Raw genomic sequence first — 21,936 nt, forward strand, 5'->3', positions numbered from 1 at the left:
AGCCTAAAATCAGAATTAGGGACATTGGAGTTTTGTCCGATGGGGGTCTACAAACAAAAAAACCATAAATGGACAATTGCAGAGACTGTTCTGATTCTGAGCTAGGGAGACTTGTATCTCTCTTTATCTCTATTGGATTTGTTGGTCCTAGTGATCTTCAAGCATCCTGTGAAAATGGTGAGGTCAAACTGAAGCCCTTTCAGAGGGCACACAGCTGTCTTCACCACTGTCCTCTCACTGCAGCTCTGGTCCTCACAGTCTGATTGAGCTCAAGCTAATTCTAAGTCTTGTTTAATAACACACCCTGTTTTACTGTATTTGGTTCCCATAGGCCTGGTATCTCCACCACTGGCTTGGATGCTGCAAGTGTGCTGGTGTGCTGGCAGTTTTCACCCAGCTATAGCTGGTGGCATGCTTACAGAACTGGCAGAATTAATCTGGCACTTAGTTATTGGCTCTGCCTTCTAATTCCCTTCTGAGAACTGGTCCCTGACTTGGATTCAGGCCACAGCCCAGTACAAATGGGAATGAAAAATAATAGATTTCTCTTAAGTAAATGCTTCCAGCAGGACAGACAGGCTTCTTAACTCCCCCTGCATCCCACACTTAATAACTTTAGTGGAATTTGGGACTTGCCATTTAGTCCCAGCTCACAGGAGTTTTTTTAAAAGGTTTTTGAATTTATTATTCTCTAGCTTTCCTTCTATACCTCCTCCAGTTATCTTAGCGTTCTCTGTTGCTAGTAACTACGAAGTCAGGGTTAATCAAATGTGACTTTTTTTTTTTACCATGTTGGAAAACTGTGTGAAAACTGTCTTTTCTCACAGCAGGGGACGAAATGGGCTTCTTGGCACCTCTGCAAGGTGTCCCCTTTGCTGAAGTGTCCGCAGGCATACACTCGCCTCCTGAGGATGCTGCAGCTTCCCCCAGCCAGGGCTGTGCAGCCAAGGAGAAGGTGGACTGATCATGGACTGGGTGTGTAGACCTTACACAAAGCCCAGGGAAAACACTGGACTATGGCAGTCTAAGTACCTGTCTACCAAGCACCTGTCAACCAGCCAGCCAAAACCCACTTTCAAAAGATGCTTTCCTTATGGAATTCTGCACCCTGAAGACAAGGACATACGTGATAACAGCAATAGAAAATTCCCACCACAACAGCAACTCATGAAACGTATTTAAATGAACTGAAAAATAAAAGCAATGCTGAATGGTTATTTAAAATGTAGCAAATAGAAAGGCATACATAGTTTTTATTATCCAAATGCTTCATGAAGTAAAGAAAAAAAAATTACATGGTACTGCTTCGTGCTTTTATTCCCCTGCTATTAGACTATTAGATCAGGACCTGATGATCTCTGCAAGACTTTGAATAGTTCTAATTAATAATATATTAATAATATTTAATAATATAATAATATTATGGTGTCCAGGCAAAGATTTTGCATACCATGCAGTTGTCCAGTCTCCAGGAGGTTGGAAATCCAAGAACACACATATGCCATAGAGAAGTGCTGCATGTTTGCTTGTTCGGGGAATCTCCTGAACAAGAAACTGAGTGTTACGGGGTTGTTTGTTCGTTCGTTTGTTTGTTTAAATTCCACTGGATTTTTTTTTTTTTATGGAAACAAAACTTTACTTGAAAATGCATTAAGAAAAAGCAAGAGGAGGAAAAAAATGCAGCTAGGGCACACGTCATGCATCATTACATGTCTGTCATGCATCATTACACTAGAAATACATCCCCCTGACAGCAGAGCCACGGCTCTTCTACCTGCAAGTGACAAATCGGCTGCTCTAGGGAAATAAGAGGCGAGGGGTGTGGGGGGGAAATGGAAACGGGCTCAAGATATTTTACTACCACGTCTGGTTCCAGTTCTGCTACAGTCACCACCAAGTGTATAATTAATTGAAGCTAGAGCTAGCAGCTTGTTTGGGCGGCGGCAGGGCTTTGGCAGTCTCCAGAGCAGCCTCCCAGAGTCCCAAAAAGCTATTCAAGGGGGAAAAAAATGGCTTTGCCCTTTTGCGCCTGGAATCCGGATGTCTGGTAGAGGGGGCAGGGGCGGAAGGGAGTTGGAGCTCTGCATTGTCCTTCTGCTCCCGTTGCTGACACACCCCGATATCCTTCTGCTGTGCAGATCCCTTTCAGCTGCCTGGTCTTAGCACCTTTGTCTATAGGAATAGCTGAACGCTTTTCCACGTGCACTACCTACCACTGCAACTGAAGAAATCTCATGCTAACAGCACTTTCTAAAATACATAGGCTTGTTACTAATCTTGATTTTAAAGGTCTTGCTGGTTTACACTACTTTCCTAACTTGTTTTACTTGGGCAATCTCACCTTTGCACATCCACACTGCCACAGCCTCCTGAGGTGCTGCAGGTGCTGGAGAGGTGCTCACCCACCACCCACTCGTGCTTTGTCCCTCCCTCCATCCCCGGGAGTCCTGCTCTGCACAGTTCTGACCAACTGCAGCATCTGCTTCCCTTCACAGCTCTTCCTGCTCTGCCAGGTCCCTCACTGGCATCACCCCAGCCCTACTGCAGTTCCTGATGGTCACCATGATGTTCACTACTATGTAAAATATTTCTTAGTGTTCAAGATCTTCTGACAGTGGTTGCAAGCTGGGGAGGATTTGAACAGCACTTTACTTTTGTGTACACTTCAAGGAGAGAACCCTCACACCTGTGGGTGCACTGTGCATGAGAAGACAGCCAAGACCAGGACTCTGCAGCTCCAGTGGCAGCATCTCAGTGCTGATCAACTTGATACAGAATTTTGTTCACAAGTCATGGGACCATTTAGCAACAGTGATGGAAATGAGCTGATGAAGGTTTAGTTTTAAGCCATACTTTGTTAAAGTTTTCTAATATTTGCAAAGAGTGGTTGCAAATATAATCCTTTGCTACTGTTTGTGAAAGGGCTTATGAATTCAACTAACCACGCTTTCAATCAGATATTTCCCTCACAGAGCAAGGACAGGGGGAAAGTTTGCTAAAGAGGTGTCATGGAAGTGAGAACACCATCATTTATTTCCAGTCAAAAGAAAAACAGTGCTGCCCATGGCCCCTCCAGGGCAGGCAGTGGTTCTGCAGCTGGCTGCTGCTGCTAGAGGTGGGGTACCCACTGCTGGCCAGTGCAGGCTTCTCACTGCTGTGCACTCCAGGCAGACCCATCAAATCCCCTGTGCTGAGCATGAGGTAACAATATGTTGATCCCAACTCATGCCCTCTCCCTGTTTGCTTGCACCTCACACATTTAGGTCACAGGGATACCACCATCATTCCACCCAGTCATCTGCTGGGTCCTGCTGGAGTCATCTGGATCTTGGGTCTGCCTAAGATGGAAGTAGTTATGCACAGAAAAGTTATGGGGACATGAACAAACATACTATAACACTTGCTCCTGAATGCATCCAATAATTTAAATGTCTCTCTTTGCTCTCTTGTTTTCTCCCTTGTTTGTAAGTTGTTGGTTCTCCTTTTGGTTGTCTCTCTGTTACAGCATTATTCTGAAAAATTTCAAATCTCTCTTCACATCCTCACCTTTTTTTTTCTTTTTTTGGCCATTCAAACAGCAGTGAGCAGTGTTGGCCTGTGGTTTTAAAGTCTCTGTGTGGTAACAGGAATCTGTGATCGGTAGTGCCATGAGGATATTTCCGTGTGGAGGAGTTTCAATGGCCAACTCTCTTCAATAGTCATTATTTATAGATGTCCTGCCATGAGACACACTCTTTTACCCCTAATTTTACATTTCCTTTCATATTTTTAATATGTTTTCAGGATACCCTTTTCAGCAAACCAAACAGATATGTACATAAATGAAAGGTGACCTTTATGCACAAGGAAAGAGTTCTCATGAATTGCAGGAAGTAATAGACTATATGGGAAAAGCACCTCTGCTCTTTATTTTATTTTTTTTATGTACAGCATTTCCTTCAAAGTCCATGACTGTAAAACAGAGCCTTAAGTACCAGCCAGAAGTAGACTCCTGAGTATTTCATATTCAGCTTTACACAGCTCCCTGTCTTTGTCCTCCGACAAAAGGCTGCAGTCTATTAAATTAATCTGCTCAATTGGGAATGAAGGCCATATTAAATAGTCTTCATTGTGCACTTCTATAGATAGAAAATGCTTTGGGAGTTATCAGAATGTCGGCTGCAGCCATCTACCACTATTTGGTATAAGTAAATGCCTATTTAACCAGGCTTTGAAATGGAATATGATTGACAGGCTCTTTCCATACTCCCATTTCCATTATTTCACCTGTTCACTCTGTTTTTCTAAAAAGGCATAAAATCCAGCTTCCAGCCTCCAAGATACACTTCCTAGGACTGCTCTTCTCTGTCACCATCTCCAATACCTTCTTAGTTTTGCTTGCTAACATGCTCCTACCTCCCAATAACCTGGCTCTTTCTTTACAACCGCTCTGCATTACAGGCATTATTTTACTTCCAGTTATGCCATTTTTCTTCATCCTGTTATTGTCACCTTGGTGTCCAGATAAACCATGCCAGCTCTACCTCCCAAACCTTTATACCAAACATATCCTCTCCTTTCAGATAACATGGCAGAAATACGTCCCTGCTCTCCCAGGCTGGCAGGAAGGGGGTCTCATCTATTCCTCCCCACAAGTATTGAATACTTGGAATTGTGTGCTTAGTGCTTCTCCCTCCCTGATGCTGGCAAAATATTTTTTATCTCTTTTTCTCCACTTCTAAGAGCCCAACAATATTTGAGGAAACCCTTATCTTTCTCTTATCCCTATATGTATGTTGCCATGGCTAGAGCTTGTTGAAGTAGTACTTCTGTAAAACCTTAATTTCTGACCCAGTACTCCCATTTGTTATTTTTGATGTGAGTAGAGAGAGAGAGACGCATAAAAAGTGGGCTTCACAGTGCTGCTTCTTCATTGAAAGTATGTTTGTTTATCTAAGGGCTAGGATGTTTGATCCTTGATAAGTTGCTGTGCTTTCTACTGAGAATGAAATTTTTCAGGCAAGAATCACATTCACAAAAAAACCCCACCCCAAAAACAGAATAATGAAAAATGAGGAATATGTTTCTAGTATGAAATTTGAAAGTGTGCTTTTACTATCCAGCTGACACATATGTAAGCAACAGCAAGGACAAAAGCAGTGAGGGATATTTTTGAAAATACTACAAGCAGCAACTCTGGCATCTTCCGAAGTCACTATGCCATGATAATGTGCTGAAACATTGCCAAAATTTTTCCTCCTTGACTCTTACCAAGTGACATTTTGACCCATCTACACCTGTACCCAAGTCCGCGAGAGCCACACATACCCCTGGTCACTGATTTAAGTAATTTTGCTACATTCTTAGTATCTACTTTTCAGATGCACTAATGTAAGGCAACTGGAAGAAAGCAGGAGCTGTTCTTGATATATCAGATTTGCTAAAACATTTTCAAATTATCCTCTCGATGTATGCATATAATAACCACACTTTCCTGGACTCATTTTTCATGGCTGTATGCTCAAAACCTACCTACCACTTCTAAATGCAAACTGCTCAGTTGCATAAATCTCCAGTTACACAGAATACAGTAGGGAATCAAGCCCAGTGGGACAACAGAAAATCAAGATCAGATTTATTCTTTTCATCACAAAATGCTCACTTGCAAAAAACCAACCAACCAACCAACCAACCAACCAACCAAAACCAAAGCAAAAAAGAAAATAACAACAAAACACCCGAACCAAACCAACCAACCAACCAAACAAAGCCCCCCAAAATCCCACAGAAACTGAAACAAACCCAATCAAGCCAAGCCAAGGTCATATTAAACAATTTCTGAAAAAAGTCATGTGATATAAAACTGTTTTAAAAATCACTTCATTAATATGTGCTAATAATATTGATTTGGGGAAACACTGCTGGAAAAGATAGAAAAATGGAACTGTGTTGTGGGGATGATTTCTTCTACTTTTTGCTAGCACACCCCTTAACTCAAATGGTGTTTACCTTCTTCTAGTGTGGTGGTTTCTATTCAATTTATATGGTGAAGGTGTACAAAACCCACAGTCATCCTGATTCAGTGAAAGGACTGGTTCCTAGAAGACAAGAAATGATGGCATCAGGCCCAGCAGATAGAACATTTTTGCATACTTTGTGCAAAAGCATGCACCTGCTGTATTTAAAATGGTACATTCTTAGTTGTAATTTCTCTGTTCAGAGTCTTTTCTCTCCAGATGAAGAGTGAAGTCTGCCTGTTCAGAGATTCTTTATGAGGGCAATGTAATAGCTTAGAATGGCTCTTTCCATCTTGATGTTTTGTGCACACATTAATACGCTTTTTTTCCTCTCCTGTTTAGCTTTAGCAAATTTGGATTTTATTTTTATTCAACTTCTGAATCATTATTAGGTATTTAATTATTTTTCTCTGTTTGCTTTTAACAAAGCAAGTAGATACCAAACAGCAACTGCTAGAAAGGAAATTGGCATAAGATACAAAAATAACTGTAAAATTCCAGCTCCTAACCTTCCTCTGTGATCAGTCTTGCTACATTTAAAGTAAGATGACTACTGCCAGTATAATACTCTTAACGGCACACAATTATTAATGTGCATATTTGTTTATCTGAAATGTAGAAATTAGTCTTGCTTTCACTTACAGTCATTTAACACTAATGTTGCCAATGTTTTTCCTGCCTCTGATTTCCATTGTTATCTGTGAAATCAGAATCATCCCCATAGGGATCCATTGATCCATCCTTTTGAGATATTGCTTGTTTCCATTGTGGTTGTGAAAGACAGCTTCAGTTTAAGAAAAAGTTGACATTATTACAAGTCACATAATTTCAGTCCCAAATTCAGTGTTATGAGAATCACTTTGACTTGTTCAATTCATTTCAGAATAGAATAATATGAGAGGAATCCTAATGCTCAGCAAACTGAAACCAAAAATAATCACCAAACTCCCCTGAACCAGAACAGCTGAGAGTTGCTCTCACAAAAGCCTTTTCCTGTGGAGCAAAGTAGAAGAAAGGAAAGAAAACACAAGGTTATCCAAAACTATTTTTTCAATCTTTCAATAATCATGTTCTCAGACTTTCCTGGTTCATTCTCTGTAGTTTTAACTCTCAGTGACTGAATGAATGAAAATGAAGAAAAAAGCTCTGTTTAAGTGGACAAAGCTGCTGTAGCAACCATGAATCAATTCACAAACCCATGGAAAATTTGCAGAACACTTGTGTAATATAGAAGTGTTTAATAAAGTACTTTGTTAAAAACTAAATTGTCACTTTGATTTGTTTTTCAGTACCTTTGATTCACCATTATTTTACTTCAGAATTTCCTTTAATCTAAAGTATTCAAAATGTTTGAGGGAGTGAGACTCTAGCTGAAATATTTTCATTAGCCAAAAGCATTTTGTCATAACAAAGCCTACAGACTGATTTTCTGTAATTGATTGTGTTCTTAATTTGCCAGAACTTAAAATCGTTTTTTCAAACTTACATGATATTTTGGAAGTCACAAATGAGAGAAAATTATGTCTTTGCTTGATTCACTTCTACACAGCGATGTTTGTATTAAAAGTTGTGTGAACTGATGGGCTCCTGATGAGCTTTGGAAATTTACTGCTCAAGCTGGTGCTTGGTCTTGCTTAAGTTCCTGAAGTTTGGGGAGGTGCCTCTTTGGACCCAGTTGCTGTAAGGGTACCAATGCTGGTGGAAGGGCAGGGATGCACTCTTGCACTGAGATCAGGTAGAGGCATCCCAGATGGCAGGGACCAGAACTGCAATTCTGGCAATACTCCTGTCTCTTGTCCAACCTGTGCTCCCCGTCCCCTGTAGCTCATTTCTGCAGGTGATACATGTGTCCCAAAAAAGGAGCCATTGTCCCTGCACACTGCTATGTATAGAAACTGAATTAAACATGATTTTATTCTTATTCTGTAACTACTGGCTACACTTTCCACATCTGTATCACTTGTCCAGGATGCTTCTCATGTGCCTGCTCTCCCTGGCCTCCAGGTCCCCACTCGAGGTATCAGCCAGCACTGCAATCATCAGGACACATACAGTGCAAAGCAGATTAATTTTATATCTGCAGATACAGAATAAGACAAAATCAATAGAAAAGGTACAGTGGCTTACCATACCAGTAATGCCATTGGGTTATAGTACAACTGATCTTTCATATGCTAAATGATCCCGATCAGGCCACAGAAATATTTCAACACACATAGAGTTTATGGCCCTTGAGAAGAAGCTTATCCTTAGAAGAAGCAATTGTGGACCTGAATGCATTTTGCAGTGCAGCTGTGATCTGCAGATGTAAGGGAGAACTGCAGGCACATGTAGGGCTCAATTTCAGGCTGCACATTGCAGGAAAAGCAGCTTTTTTTTTTTGGGTGGCGGGGGAAGGTGACTGCCCAGACACCCAGTGTTTGATTCTGCACCAGTGAAGAGGCACTTCCCAACTAAAGAGCAGAGCTCTTTAGAGTGTACTTTGAGTACAAAGAGTGTACTTTGTGGTTCAAGGCCTCAAAGAATTTCCTGTGCATTCATTGCAAAAGAATATAATCCAAAATTGGTGTAGCATACAGCTCTTGTCTTGTTCATATCTATGTTGAGTGTATCTCTTCCTCTTCTAAATAAAATCTCCACTGGCCAAACAATCTGACTGGGACTGAGGCTGGAAGGGTTTCCACTCATCTAGATGTCCTCTAACACTTGTAAAGTTACAGAAAGGTCAAAGTCTCCAAAAGGACAGGATCGTTCTTCATACTGCCTCCTTTCCCTGGAGAAGAATGGGATGCAACTATCACCTGGGCTTTCGGGCTACCTGTAATTGCAGTCACTCCTGTCTTGTTTCCTTCTCTTTGCCTGGGCTTTCTCCTTTTCTGTCACAACTGTAGTACAAAGCAGTGGATATGAGAAATATCCCCTTTTGAAAAGCAGAATCATTTAGCCCCCAGACTGTAATAAGCACTGTCATGCTGGTGTCCTGCACTCCTTCCTCCTGTCTAAACATCCTGCGAAAGGCTTGTAAGTTTGGGGAGCAAAGGGTGCATGAGGATGTAGCTGTCGAGAACTATTTATTTGATCAAGTGCAGGGGCATGTGCATGTGCATGCAATGATTAATTAGGAACGTATCTTAGCATGACAAAATGGTGTGCAAGTTCCTCGGACAGCTAAAATGACTCAGAGAAAACTGTTTTAATTTATTGTAGGTTTTACACTGATAAATTGTGGTTCCTTTGCACAGGGTCCTCCCTTTTTAATTATTCTCTGCTGAAAAGCGTGCCCGGAGTCTGGCTTGATAAAGACAGGAAACCCTTCAGTAGAGTAAAATGTCCATTGTCGCTTGGTACCAGATGACAGGAAAGACAACAATGCTACTGAAGGTAATTAAATATGTCTTTTAACCAGCTGTTCATTTGTAGCCTGTGCACAAAAAATGTTTAGTACATTGACTTGAAACAAAAGAGAGTTGAAACAAATGTGTACCAAAAGCTAAAGTATGGGACTGAGATCATAAAATATTCTGAGTTGAAAGGGATGCACGAGGATCATCAAGTCCAACTCTTAAGTGAATGGCTCATACTGGGATTGGGCCCATAACCTCAGTGTTATCAGCACCCTGCTCAAACCAACTGAGCTCATCTCAGGGTCAACTAAATATATAAACTTTTTTTTTTTTTTAAAGTTGTATCCTTACACTTCTGGCAGACCATTAAATCCACAGAGGAAGAAATATAGCCTTAAACTTTGCTTAGGAAGCTGGAAACATATTGCTCTGTAGTACAAATATTTTTTTCATGAGAGCACAGTAAACTCCTCAGATGGCTGGATTCTGAGCTGTACAAATAAAGCTCACAATACAAAAACAACAAGAAGGTTCACAATTCTAGTCTGCCTTTTCTTTTTCTCCATGACTTTTGGGTGGTCTCAGAAATCATGTTCTTGGGTTTTTACATCCATAGCAGATGGAACAGGGTATTAAAACTTTAAGAAACAATTGTTTCTCTTAAAAATGCTTGCTGAATACTTGAGCAAGTAATCTAGGAAACGAATGACTGATTAAAAGGCAAAATATATTCAATTGCATTGATTAAAAAATTCCCAGTAATTTCATTGTCACAACTTCCAAAAATATTCTGAAATAACTCAGAGATGATTGGGGGTTCAATTTGTAAAGGAAAAAGTAAAGTAGGACATGAAAGGTCTATGAAAACGTAATAAAATTAAATCTTTTAGTCCTTTGATGTAAGAACAATAAAGGAGTATAAAACTTGATGATATCCACAAAAATAAAACACTTCTGCTTTTTAATCCCAAACCAAAATTTGATTTCTTTTTACAGCTTAATGTGATTTTTTTTCAGATTTATGTAGTAAGACCCAAATACAGTCCTGATTTGACTGAAAATACGGAGAATGTTTTACTGAATTCAGTGAACAGCCTTAAGAAATATTTTTAAAATTGTTAAAATAACTCTTTTCAAAATTATATATTTTGGACCTTTTAAAATGAAGTCATTGAAGGTTGCATTAAGTCGCACTTATTTTTTGAACTATTAATGGAATTAAATAAAATATCATATTTTATGCCCATCCACCCTCCTACCCCCCCTTCCCAAGTGATTTTTTACTTTTTAACCCCTCCACATATTTTCCTCTCATGGTATTGCACATCAGCTACTGATTAATCACATAGCACCAGACACATCTCAGATTCTCTGCTCCCTACTTAAGTAGACAAAATAGTTTTCTTCTGGAAGTGGAAAGATGTAGAAATGTAAGCTCCCGTCCTGAAACCACCAGTGTCATCTCAGATTTCAGCATAAAGGAAAGTAGGATTTATCCTGTCCTATTGTTTTATTTTTGTAAGAGTGGTATAAGAAAGAGGCTTTCTTGCATATGACAGCTGGAAAGAGAGTTCCCAGGAGTTTCAGTGTGACCCAGAAACATGTCCCCACTGTATTTAGTAGTGTTGTGTGGGTGGTGGGACAAGAGAGGTGTCCCCAAGGGATGTGCTGAGCCTCCTGTGGCAACCCTTGGGCTCCTGCATGCACCCCAGCTAGCACACATCCCATGCACATCCTTCCTGTGGTGCACACACACCCCCATGTCCTCTGCTACTGGGTGGGGAAACAAGCAAGGTTGGATGGCATTAAAGACTCCGGCAACTCCAGAAACGAATCCATTTCATACTTACAGGGTTCAACCCAGAGACAGAGCAAGTGGCTAACATCTCCTCAAAGATTTAAAGGTAAGGTCACTTCAGCAAGCTGAAGATCTGGTCAGTAGCTACTTGATGAATATTAATGATAGAATAAATATGGTTAAACTCTTAGTCATTGCTTTATAGGCTGAGTTCTGTCTGAACTCAGAGAACTGCAGGCAAATCAGTCCTCTTTCTGTGAAGCAAAGAGAAGAGCTTTTCCTGCATCTCTGCTTTTGCATTACAGATCACAAGGCAGTGCCACACCTGAGTGGTGGCAGGTTATGTGCATCACGGGCAGAAGGAATATTCATGCTCAATGAAACTGAGGGTTCAGCTACACTTGGGTGGGTGGGGGCAGGGGAGAAAAGTAATTTTCATCCATTACTCAAAACACTTCCATAATCTGCATGGGAAAAAACATGGAATTTTATTCTCAGAGTATAAAGCTAGTCTCTACACACTGCCTTTTCCTCATGTCCTGCTTGTTCTGTACCTGCCTGGAGATGGGACAGGGGTGAGTTCCTGACTATTTTTTCTCCTTTTCTGATGCTGATGACTGGTGCACTGAGTGGTCCTGACTGGGCATAGCCAGTCCAAGGTTCAGAGCTCATTCTGTTTTCTTTTTGTATGTGCAGAGCAGTTGGATGAGAAGAGTTTAGACTGTGTTCAAAAGTGTGTTGATTAGCCTGTAAAACAAATTTAACTTATTTTCAGTAGACAGACTGATAGACAGACTCACATATGCATATTTTTGCTACAGGAAGTACCTGTGATAACACAAAGAGAAACAGCTTAAGTAAAACACCATCTAGAGCAATGTGCTTTCTCTAGCACTCACAATTTTTTATTGAGAAGAGGAATTTTTAAAAATGGTAGTTCCGCAGTGTCTGGGAGATTGGCCCAAACTTACCCAATGCTAATACAACCTCTAACAAATGTTAAAGCCAGGCAGTTTCTGACATGATGTGGGCGCTCAAGCAGGGAAGAGAGCACAGACACTTGTCTCCAGCCTTTCTGGTTGAACACAAGGAGAGTCCTATGGCTGATGAAGCACAAAGACTGGAGACCTTGGAAGGAGCACCAGGAGGGTGGTTTGAAAGAGATGGATCACTGTGCCTCCAAAGGCAATTCAGCTTTGGCACTCTCTAGGAATTTATCACAACATCTCCCTGTGCCTACACAAGGTCTGTATGCAGCCTCTACAACCCAAAGAAAAGTCTGTATGTTATGATATACCATCAGTCTGCAGAAGTAGGCAGAGTTTCTCACACCTTTCGAGTCCTTCCTATCTATTGTTGGTTTTCCATTACCCTGCTTCTGGATGCCCCTGAAAAACCACAAGAACTTCCCTTCTTGTGGGGTTTCATCACTTTTGCCTCAAAATGAAACTAACCAAAATGAAAAACAGCCGGATCAAAAAGAAATCTATTAAGCAAATAAGCAAACAAATCCAAACCTTCAAAAATTAAGTTGATATTAATTTTGTATCTGGTTTTGGCCAAACTGTGTATTAATTTTTAGATCTTTTTTTTCCTGTCAGTTCATATGTTCTTTGCAAGAAGAATCACATTTGGTTGTAGTCTCCTACCAGTCTCTGATCTGTACTTCTGTTTTGCTGTCATTTGGCAACTGCTTTGCCACTATGTTCCTGCTTATGTCATGAGACCGTATTGCTGGTGATTTATGGCTTAAACTCCAAGCTTTTGGTCAGCGCCTAGTAAAAAAATGTCTTGCTTCTTTTTATTCAGGATCTGAAATACTTTCGTCACTTGGGTTGATGCTACACAAAGAGGGTTTTCTCTAAATCCTCTGAAAAGCTTTGTGTCTCTACTACCCCATTAACCACGGTTTACACTTAAGAGCAGGTAAAAGGACAATTCTAAAAATCTCACTTGAACTGAGGTGAGTACAATCAATCAACAATTAACATTGTTCACATCCAATAAGTCCAAATTCCTGCATACAGAATGTTTCTCTTGGCATATCATGCTTGTCAGCTCCATTTTCAACCTGAGCTGCCAGCCAGCGATAGCAACAGAACTATAGCAGGCGTTCTGCAGGCTTTTGTATCTGGGGTGGGTACTAATTTTACAAAGTAGGGACACAGGAATAACTCAGAGAAAACAAGAATTCCAGAGCTGGACTGCTGGGACAGGCCTCTGGATAATTACTTTTAATACAGATTTTTGAAAAATAAACGGTTCTGTGCTAAAGAGAAGATATTTAGGAGTGTGAAAGAGGAGGCAAATTACTAGGTGCATGTAAAGGACGGGGGACTGGAGGCTGGGGAGTGAAAGTGGGTTTTTCCGAAGGAAAGGCACAGCCTGACAAGTTTTTCCCACACGGCTCCCGCAGTGAGGCCAGCCTGATGTGAAAGAGCCGCATTTTGCCCGGCGCTGGGCCCCTCCTGGAGGGCGCGGTGCGGCCCGGCCGGAGCGCGGGTGGCTCCGCGGGTGGTGCCCCCGGGAGGGGCCGCGCTCCAGCCCTGCCGTGAGGCAGCCTCCGCTGTCTTCCCGGCCGCGCCGCTCCTGAGCTCTGCTGCTCTACGCTTCAGCCTCTTTGTTTCCCTTGTCCTGCTGCCAGCAGGGCAGACAGTGCAGGCAGTCAAGGAGCAGCTGCCTGCCGGAGCTCGGAGGCTCACGTCACACAGGCAAGGCTGCCGGGGCACAGCCAGCCAGCGAGGGGGTGAGGTTAGGTGAAACATTAGCCACGTTCTCTTGGCTTCCCGCCAGGGCCTTTCAAATATTTCTTTATGTGCTGCTGATGCTGTGCTTGTTTGGCATTTAAAAGGTATGCTCCGACAGGATTTCACAACGAGCTTCCATTTTACGGTTCAAAACAGATGCGAGCTTATCACCCATGGAAATATGTGTCTCCATGAACCCCTTCCTCTCCCCTCCTTCGGGGCTTGCAGCACAGCCACTCCAGGCAGATCAATCGTGAGGACTGTGTAAGCAGCTAAAAATAATGCAAGTCATAAAAGTCTGGAAGCTGTTGCTCATTTTGGGGTTTGAAGATTCAAATGTCAGTTAATACCAATGACTGTAGTATCTGGACAGTAGTAGATAAGGGTCAGATATTCTCCTACGGTGATTAACATGACTTGCGATCCCCTTCCTCAATGCCTGTTGCCAAAGTGTGTCTCCTCAGTTTCCCAGATTGCAGCGAACAGGCAGATACTCTTAACAGTTTGTCAGGAGCAGAATTGCAGCCTAGATTCAGAAAAACAGCGTTGGAAGGCAGAATAAACTGAGCCTGTATCATGCATCCTGACTGACGCCAGTCAAACCAGTTCTTAAAGACTCCACCAGTGCTGCAGGCAACATGTGCCAGTGTTTCCTTGTCCTTTCTAAAGCTTCTCTTTATCCAGATGGGAGCATGGGCTAGGTTCTTTATCTACCTCTCCAGCAACAGAAAGGTGGAGCGGCATGTTGCAACACTACTAGTGATTTGCAGAATGTCCTAAAGACAGTACTTCCTCCAGGTCAGGGTGGGGATGGTGAGAAGAACAGTTTGATAAAGCCTGGAGTGCAAATTCAAATGGCTGAAATACATCTTGTGCCCAGGATGAACAACAGGGAGGTCAGGGAAGTGAGCAAATGCAGGCATGAGCTTTCACAGCTTGTGTAGGGTTGTATCCTAATTTTGTGCTGGGATTTGTAATGTCATTGTCAAAGGAGACTAATGCACTGAAGATGACTCTAATGAAGTGCTATTCTTTAAAGAAACAGGAGATTTGAGTCTCAGGGATCAAATATTTTGTTTAATCTGGACTGGCTTTTTGACAAATTTTATTGACTGAACTGTTATGCTAGTGCTGTGTTAACACTGTGAAAATGGGCAGAGGATTTTTTTTTATTTGCAAGGAGTAGGTGATATTCTGACTACCTTTTAGGCAATTAGCACTAGTTTGGAGCTCATTTTGCTTTTGCATCTCCTGGAAGATATCATGCAAAGAGTAGCTTGAGAAGAAACACACACACACACACACACAGAGCTTACCAAGAGAGGTCACTGCAACATCCTTGATGGATGCATTCACAAAGTCATGAGACAACACACTCAAGGTTGGTCAGAGGGGATCACTGCCTGCCTTGTAGGATTTGGATCTCACACAGGACTCTAAACCCCAGAAGTGAAAAAAACTCTGCACTGTCCTAGTCATGGGAATGATTTTAATATCATGATGTATTTAAAAAAAGTCTATGTTTCTTTTTTTTTTTTCTTGTGTGTGTAAGAGAGAAAGGCAGACAGTGTGTGTTGCCAGTTCATTTAGATGGACAGAGAGTGATACCCTCGTCTGTAAGAACTCTCTCTGGCCTCCTGAGAGTAGGAAGTTTCCATCTGGCCGTCAGACTCTTAATTTCTAATTAATTTATTCTAGATCCTACCAGCCCACATCTGCACTCTTCTCTTGCTCAACAATTAGTTATGCAACCCAAGGAAAACATGGTATTAATTCCTGAATTTCCAAGCTCTGTTCCTGCACTGAAATTTTCTTGCCTATCTCTCTCTCCCACTCCTGCTGGTCCTGGATTCCCCATCTCAGGGTGGAGGAAGGCAGTGCTGGAGATGCTTCACTTGGCTGCCACTGCTCACAGACCTGGTGCTGAGGGATGGAGAGTGAAGGGGCAGCAGAGCGTGACATGACCCACTTTTCATTGACTGATACCCAGAATTAATCATCTCACTTGTCCTTCTGCATAACATGGATCAAAGGGTTTCTCTGCATTTGTTCCTTTTTGAGCTATTGATTTTCTCTGCATAAACCAACCAAGTTTAATTAAATTATGCGCAGTGACAAAGAATCTACCCTCTGCTCCATGTAAATTGTTCCAGCAGTTAATTTCTCTTCTCTGCTGAAACCACATGCCTTATTTCTAAGGCAGATTGTCTAGACAGATGTGTGTGAGAACCGACTCCAAAGTTTTGCTTCAAATACAGATACTCCTAAATTACACCTATATGAGCCTTTCCCTTTGCTCTACTGAAGAGCTTCAACTTTTGGAAACTCTTGCTGTAAGACACATTTTCTAGTCCTCAGTCATTCAGTGAACTCTCATCTGAAACCTCTTGACTTGTACATGTGAGGCCAGGACACTTTTAAACTGAGACCAGTCACAGACTTTGTCCATAGCATCCAGAATTCCCAGGTTCATACACACAAAGATTACTTTCGTTGAAGCGAACATTTCCTCCTTTTGGGTTATCTGCCCTGGCCTCCCTGCAGATTCACTGCTTCTAAGAGCTCCATTAACCTGTGAGTATGACCTAAAAGATTTGTCCTCTAATGAACGACTTTACTTTTGGCTATACTGAAGTTCATATCAAAAATTTGTTGCCTGTGTGCAATTTTCCAATCATGTCACATTGCTCCTACTCAGGGACCTGATTTCTTCTTTATTGACTGCTTCATCATTTCATGTGGTTGTGTCCTTGCTCACTGAACTATCCAAGCACTTCACATCAGATAAAATACTTAAGAGGAATAAAAACAAAGACCCCCCTGTCCCACCAGTGCTCCTGAAGCACAGTCTTAAACTTACTTTAATTTTGTCTACCTAGCAGAGATAACAGAGCTCTGTAGAAACCTCTAGCTTATCTCTCGTGATGAATGAGCAGGTGCCAAATTTGCTGGGCCTGACTAGCTACACCACTGGCTTGTAGGTTAATGTCAGCCCAGGTGGCATTGTCATCTGATTGTTCCTGGAAGAGATGGAGAGTATCACTAGAACTGTTCCTGTAGGGAGGCTTTCTAAATTACCACATGAAACCTCCTCGTGCTGCTGTAATGCAGACTAGAGAGCAACCTCCATCCCCATCTCCCCAGCTCTGGCTGCAGCACTGGTGCCTGATTATGGATAAGGGTGGAGACAGCTTTTTGCTTCAGGGGATGCTGTCTGCTTGTGTGGGTTGTGCCACCAGCATTAAATCCCAAAGCTGATAAAAGTGAACTGCTGGTTAGTGTAGAAGATATTGGACTCCCCTACAAGGCACAGGACCCTCTATGTGTGTTCTGCATGAAATTCAATGCTGAGGTGTATTCAGAGTGCATTGACTAGACTGAGCCCTTCATGAGACCTTTGTGCTAGGATTCCTAGTCTGGAGTTGCCACTCTACTGTGAGCATGAAATAGGTACTGAGAGGTCAGCATGTGTGAGATGGCGGTGAGTGTGGGATGCACAGAAGTCCAGGAATGCTGAGGTTTGATAGTGAGGTACCAAATGAGTTTGGGAAATACCAGGCTTGGTTGCAAGTGCCTCAAACAGTTTGAGTATTCCTCCTTCTTTTTTCCCCCCCCCAGATAGCTCTATCCTTTATTGGGTCTAGCCATAGTGATTTTGACTGCAGACCTCAAGTACTGTTTCCATCCACACTAGGGCTCTACTTGTTCAGTTTTTTCACCATCCATTCCTCTCCAGCCACTTTTCATCACTGCAACCTTTTACCACTCGGTCCTACTATTTCAGATCTTTGCTAAAGTTTAAGTGGTCATGAAGTTGTGATCTCATTTACTTCTGCAACCTTAACAGTTTCTCTGGACTTGTAGATGCACAGGAGAATAGATCCTCCACCCTATTTGCTAAGTGCTAACAGCATATTTGGCTCAGTACAGAATGCAGACAACAAAAAGACTGATGCATAATAGAGAGCTGTTTTCTCCCGGATGCTGCTGCCGGGGCTGCTTGCACAGAGCACTGTAGTCATGGCAGAGTTTCCTCCCACAGTGCTCCTACACTCCCAAAATTACTGAGAATTTTTTTTCCTTTAAATACCCTGCTAACTTCTAGGTGTCTTACTGACTTGCATGCAATCAGATTTAAACATCAACATTATGTTAATATCTGACAATTATCACCAGGAGCTTCTCACACCTTTTCCTTAGAAGATACAAAGAAGCCCAACGCCCACCTGTTTCCTAAAGCCCTCTCATCAGTTTGAAGCAGATTCAGGTGATATGTTGGACCTTTATCAGTTACTATCACCTGCAATAACCCCTGGCATAGGACTGCCCTAAAATATGCTTTGCCTGGAAGCCTTCCAGATTTCTCCAATTGCAATCTCATCACCAGCCAGAGAGAGCTGGTATTGTGCAAAACAAGAAACGGGAAAACAAAAACTGAGAGGATAAAAAATAGCTCGAATGACTTAATTTCTGTTTTAATTCCAAGGATACATGAGGTCCCTGACATTTCCCACATACAACTCCTTTCTCTGCAGCACAAAGAGGATATATTTTAAACAGTACTGTTAAATTAATTACATGTTGCTACTGGATAATGGTCTGCTGTGGAGAGATAATTGTTGAGGCAAAGCTGAGGTATTTATTGAAGATAAACATTGAGACAAAGCCAAGATGTTTATTTTCTAAGCACCAGACCATAATGCAGACAAAACATATAATATCATTAGCATTATTCCTAACGTTGTTGGAAGCCTGAACATGCTCCATCACAAACTCTTGTTAACTCAGCAGTGGCAGAACTGGGACTCAAATGAGAAGTGCACTCAGGCTGATCCAAGTACCAATGCCAGAGGGCAGCTCTGTTGACCATACCAGGGGCAGTGCCCAAATGTTGCCCCCCTTGGCTGGTGTCTGCCCTTCCGTGACTCAGGGAGATCGTGGAAGTGCTGCCTGCAGACCTGATTGCTCACAGGTGAAGCATCAGGAAGAATACATTTCTTTTTCAGTGTTTCAGTGAGAAACTAAACCAATACATTTCCTGATTCCTCACGTTCATTTGAGGTAATGAAACCATGGGAGATATGACCAGCCTGTCATCAGATCAGTATTTTACAGTTTTCAAAACTAATCTTACAGATACTCTTGAATAATTCATGCACAGGTTTGCATCTGAACATTGGTGAAGTACAGGCCCATACAAGCACATGGGCAGCTTCAAGCAGAAGCAGGGCCTGATCCCATGTGGTAATGGAGAACAGGTTCTGTGATACAGCTGGGTGGTGTGTGCAGCTGCCCTTGTGTGTTAGGGTGTGGTGGGGCTCCTCTGGGTACATGCTGGTGCAGGTTTGCTTTTGTGAATGTCCTATGGAGACTGAGAGCTATGGCTGTGTTGGCTTCTAGGAGGGGCTCCTAACAGGTGAGGGGTGCCCTTTTGTCCTAGCTGTATTCACAGTGTGCCTTGCAGAACTACTGAGCAGGGTCCCAGCCTTGCTGTTCACAGCAGTTACTGGTTTTGGCACGCCCTTGATAGTTTTAGAAAGTTGTAGAAATAGGCTGATTTCCACCATTCTGTCCTGGCTGTGTGAAGATAATTAAACATCCAGCTCCTACTGATTCCATTGGTCATCAGGCACCTAAATACATCCATGGACCTGGGCATAATTGCCTAAACTCATTCAAAGAGGGCAGCAACATGGCTGAGTGATCTGAACATGCTGATTTCAGATTGGCTGTAAAGTGAATGTGTGCACCTACAGAAAATACCACATGCCACTCGTGGAGCAGAAAGACAATACAAACTTCTTACAAGTATTCCACTTCTCAAGATTGTAACCCAGATCCTTTTTTTAAAAGATAACTGAAAATTAGGCCCTAATCTATCTCATGTCTGTGACCTTATTTTGAAAGGTACTGAGCATCCAGGATTGTCTATCAGCATCAGCTGAAGGAATAAAAACTTCTGGAATCTCCATCCCTTTAGAGAAATTAAACCAAACAATCCATCCTTTCTGTATGCATACTGATATATTGGAAAAACCCCCAAACCCTAAAGAAAAAACCCCATGTAGTTCTTTATTTGGACTATGATGGATGATTCTGTTATGTCTCTGTCATCAGCACTTTCCTTGCTAAACCCAAATCATAGCATTGTCCTGAGAACTGCTGATTTGGTTCATGCTGCTCCTGTGGGATTAACTACTGTGTAGCCGTGTGTAGCTCACGACAGACTGGCTGTGCTCCACAGTGACCTGCTGCTTCTCCCTTTCTGACTGTTTTGTGGTTTCCTCCAGTAAACCAGGCGCTGAGGGAGATGGTGATCCCCAGGGCTTGCCCTAATGCACTCTCAGGATGCAGCAAGGTGTCCCTTCAGGACCGACATGAAGGGGTTTGCCAGACCTGCCCCATGAAGTATAGTCAATATTACTGGGAGCTATGAATTAATCCTAATTGTTTGCAAGGCTTTTTGCAATGTTTTCATGTAACAAGTGGCCATCACAGAATTACCCAGGGAACATGACGTGATTTCTGCTTTTACAACAAGTGCTATGAGATAAGTTGTCCTGGTTACAGATGAGCGTATTTCTAGATTTTATTTCACTTCTGGCAAACTCCCTCGGAAGTTATAATTTTGATTTTAGTTCTTCACTGAAGAAGCCATATCTGACAAGTAGATATTAATTATTATTATTTATTTTCGATTATGTTAGAAGTCCCCAAGAAGAATAACAAAAGTCACTACGTAGTCATATACGCAACAACTATCTTAGACTAGCTACAGTTGTCAAAGAAAATTGAGTGGAGAGATAATGATGTACGAGCCAAAAAAAAAGAGCGTTTGCAAATGTAAGGTTATTCTCATGATTTTGGCATTTCCATAAATATTAATGTATTGAAAGAACAAATTCACAAGAAATATGGCATAAAAATAAAAGTTGTATGGGAATTCCTGGTAGTTCTCTGAGTTTCAGACCTTATGACTGCTTGTCCTGTGTTATCTCCCAAGTCATCTGGGCCTGCCATGCATTTGACAATACATGTTTTGTAAAGTCAAACAGGCTTCCTTAGAAAGAAGGAGATGACATTATTACTGCCCAAGTAGGATTCTCTGTATTTAATGCTGAGGTAGTAAAAGCTCTGTAAGGATCTTACTAAATACAGTTCACATGATGTTTTTCAGAAATGCATTTACAAATAAATACATAAATGCAAGTTATTTTGCTTTTGAGAAATCTGAGGGTTGTGTTTTGCTGTCAACTGCATCAATGAACTTCAGATTTGAAAAGGAAAATGGTAATTACTGGATTACTTGATGCTATAATATTCAATATTATGGTAATAAGGAATTAATTAAACATGCTATTGGACTGAGGAATCCCTGCCTTCTAGACTCAAATTCACAGAGCCTTTAATTGGGTATTTAGCAGAACGCATATGGATATGTATTAAGGCGCTTACTTGTCTGACAACATCTTGTCTAATCCTTTCAGCTTCCATAGCCCAAAAAGTATATGTGAGTCTTGCCCTCTACTCCTGAGCTGCACAGATGGAAAAAATAAGAGTAAAAATAGTTGTCATTTAGGTGTGACCAATGCACTATAATATAAATTGTTTTATTTGTCAGCGTTATAAAAACTGTCCTTCAAGTAGGACAAGTATGGTGATAACTTTTTCAGCCCTTCCTCAACCAACATTGATTTCTCTCATGGGTGGCTGAAGATGGTGAACAGCAGAAATAGCACACTAGCTGGAAGTCTCTAGGAGGCTTGTAGTAAAAGTACAAAAGCATTGTACTTTTCTCTTTCAAAATTTGTATATCTAAAGGATTTTTGCATATTCTTATTGGCCTCTTCAGGGTATTTGCTGTTCACACATACAGCCTGATCTTCCACTGAGCCTCAGCAGTGCACTTTGCAGTGGTGGTGCGTCTTCTGCAGCAGTCTCTCCTGGTGGGATACCACCATTTTTCTCTTTATTATTGTTAGAAAGACAAGGTCAAAAAGTCACTGTCCTGGGTTGCAGTGTATTCTATTACCATCCTCAGGAGCCGTTGA

At 41.7% G+C, this 21,936-nt stretch overlaps 1 long non-coding RNA gene across 2 annotated transcripts in view; it reads right to left on the reverse strand.

Annotated features, from left to right (window-relative positions):
• Positions 1-876: 876 nt before the first annotated feature.
• LOC121676738 overlaps positions 877-21,936 on the reverse strand; it is a 73,537-nt gene continuing 52,477 nt past the window's right edge. Inside the window, exons 4-5 of one of the 2 annotated variants that reach the window (XR_006020575.1) lie at positions 5,989-6,077; positions 877-1,542 (exon numbers count right to left, since the gene is read on the reverse strand). This is a non-coding gene — a long non-coding RNA (uncharacterized LOC121676738). Of the gene's footprint in view, positions 1,543-5,720; positions 6,078-21,936 lie in introns of those variants that run through there. The other variant, XR_006020573.1, reaches the window with a different exon arrangement.

Source organism: Corvus kubaryi, unplaced genomic scaffold (assembly GCF_017639235.1).
Source record: "Corvus kubaryi isolate FWS band 111438036 unplaced genomic scaffold, C.kubaryi_AGA036_p1.0 split1-131, whole genome shotgun sequence".
Classification (NCBI taxonomy): domain Eukaryota; kingdom Metazoa; phylum Chordata; class Aves; order Passeriformes; family Corvidae; genus Corvus; species Corvus kubaryi.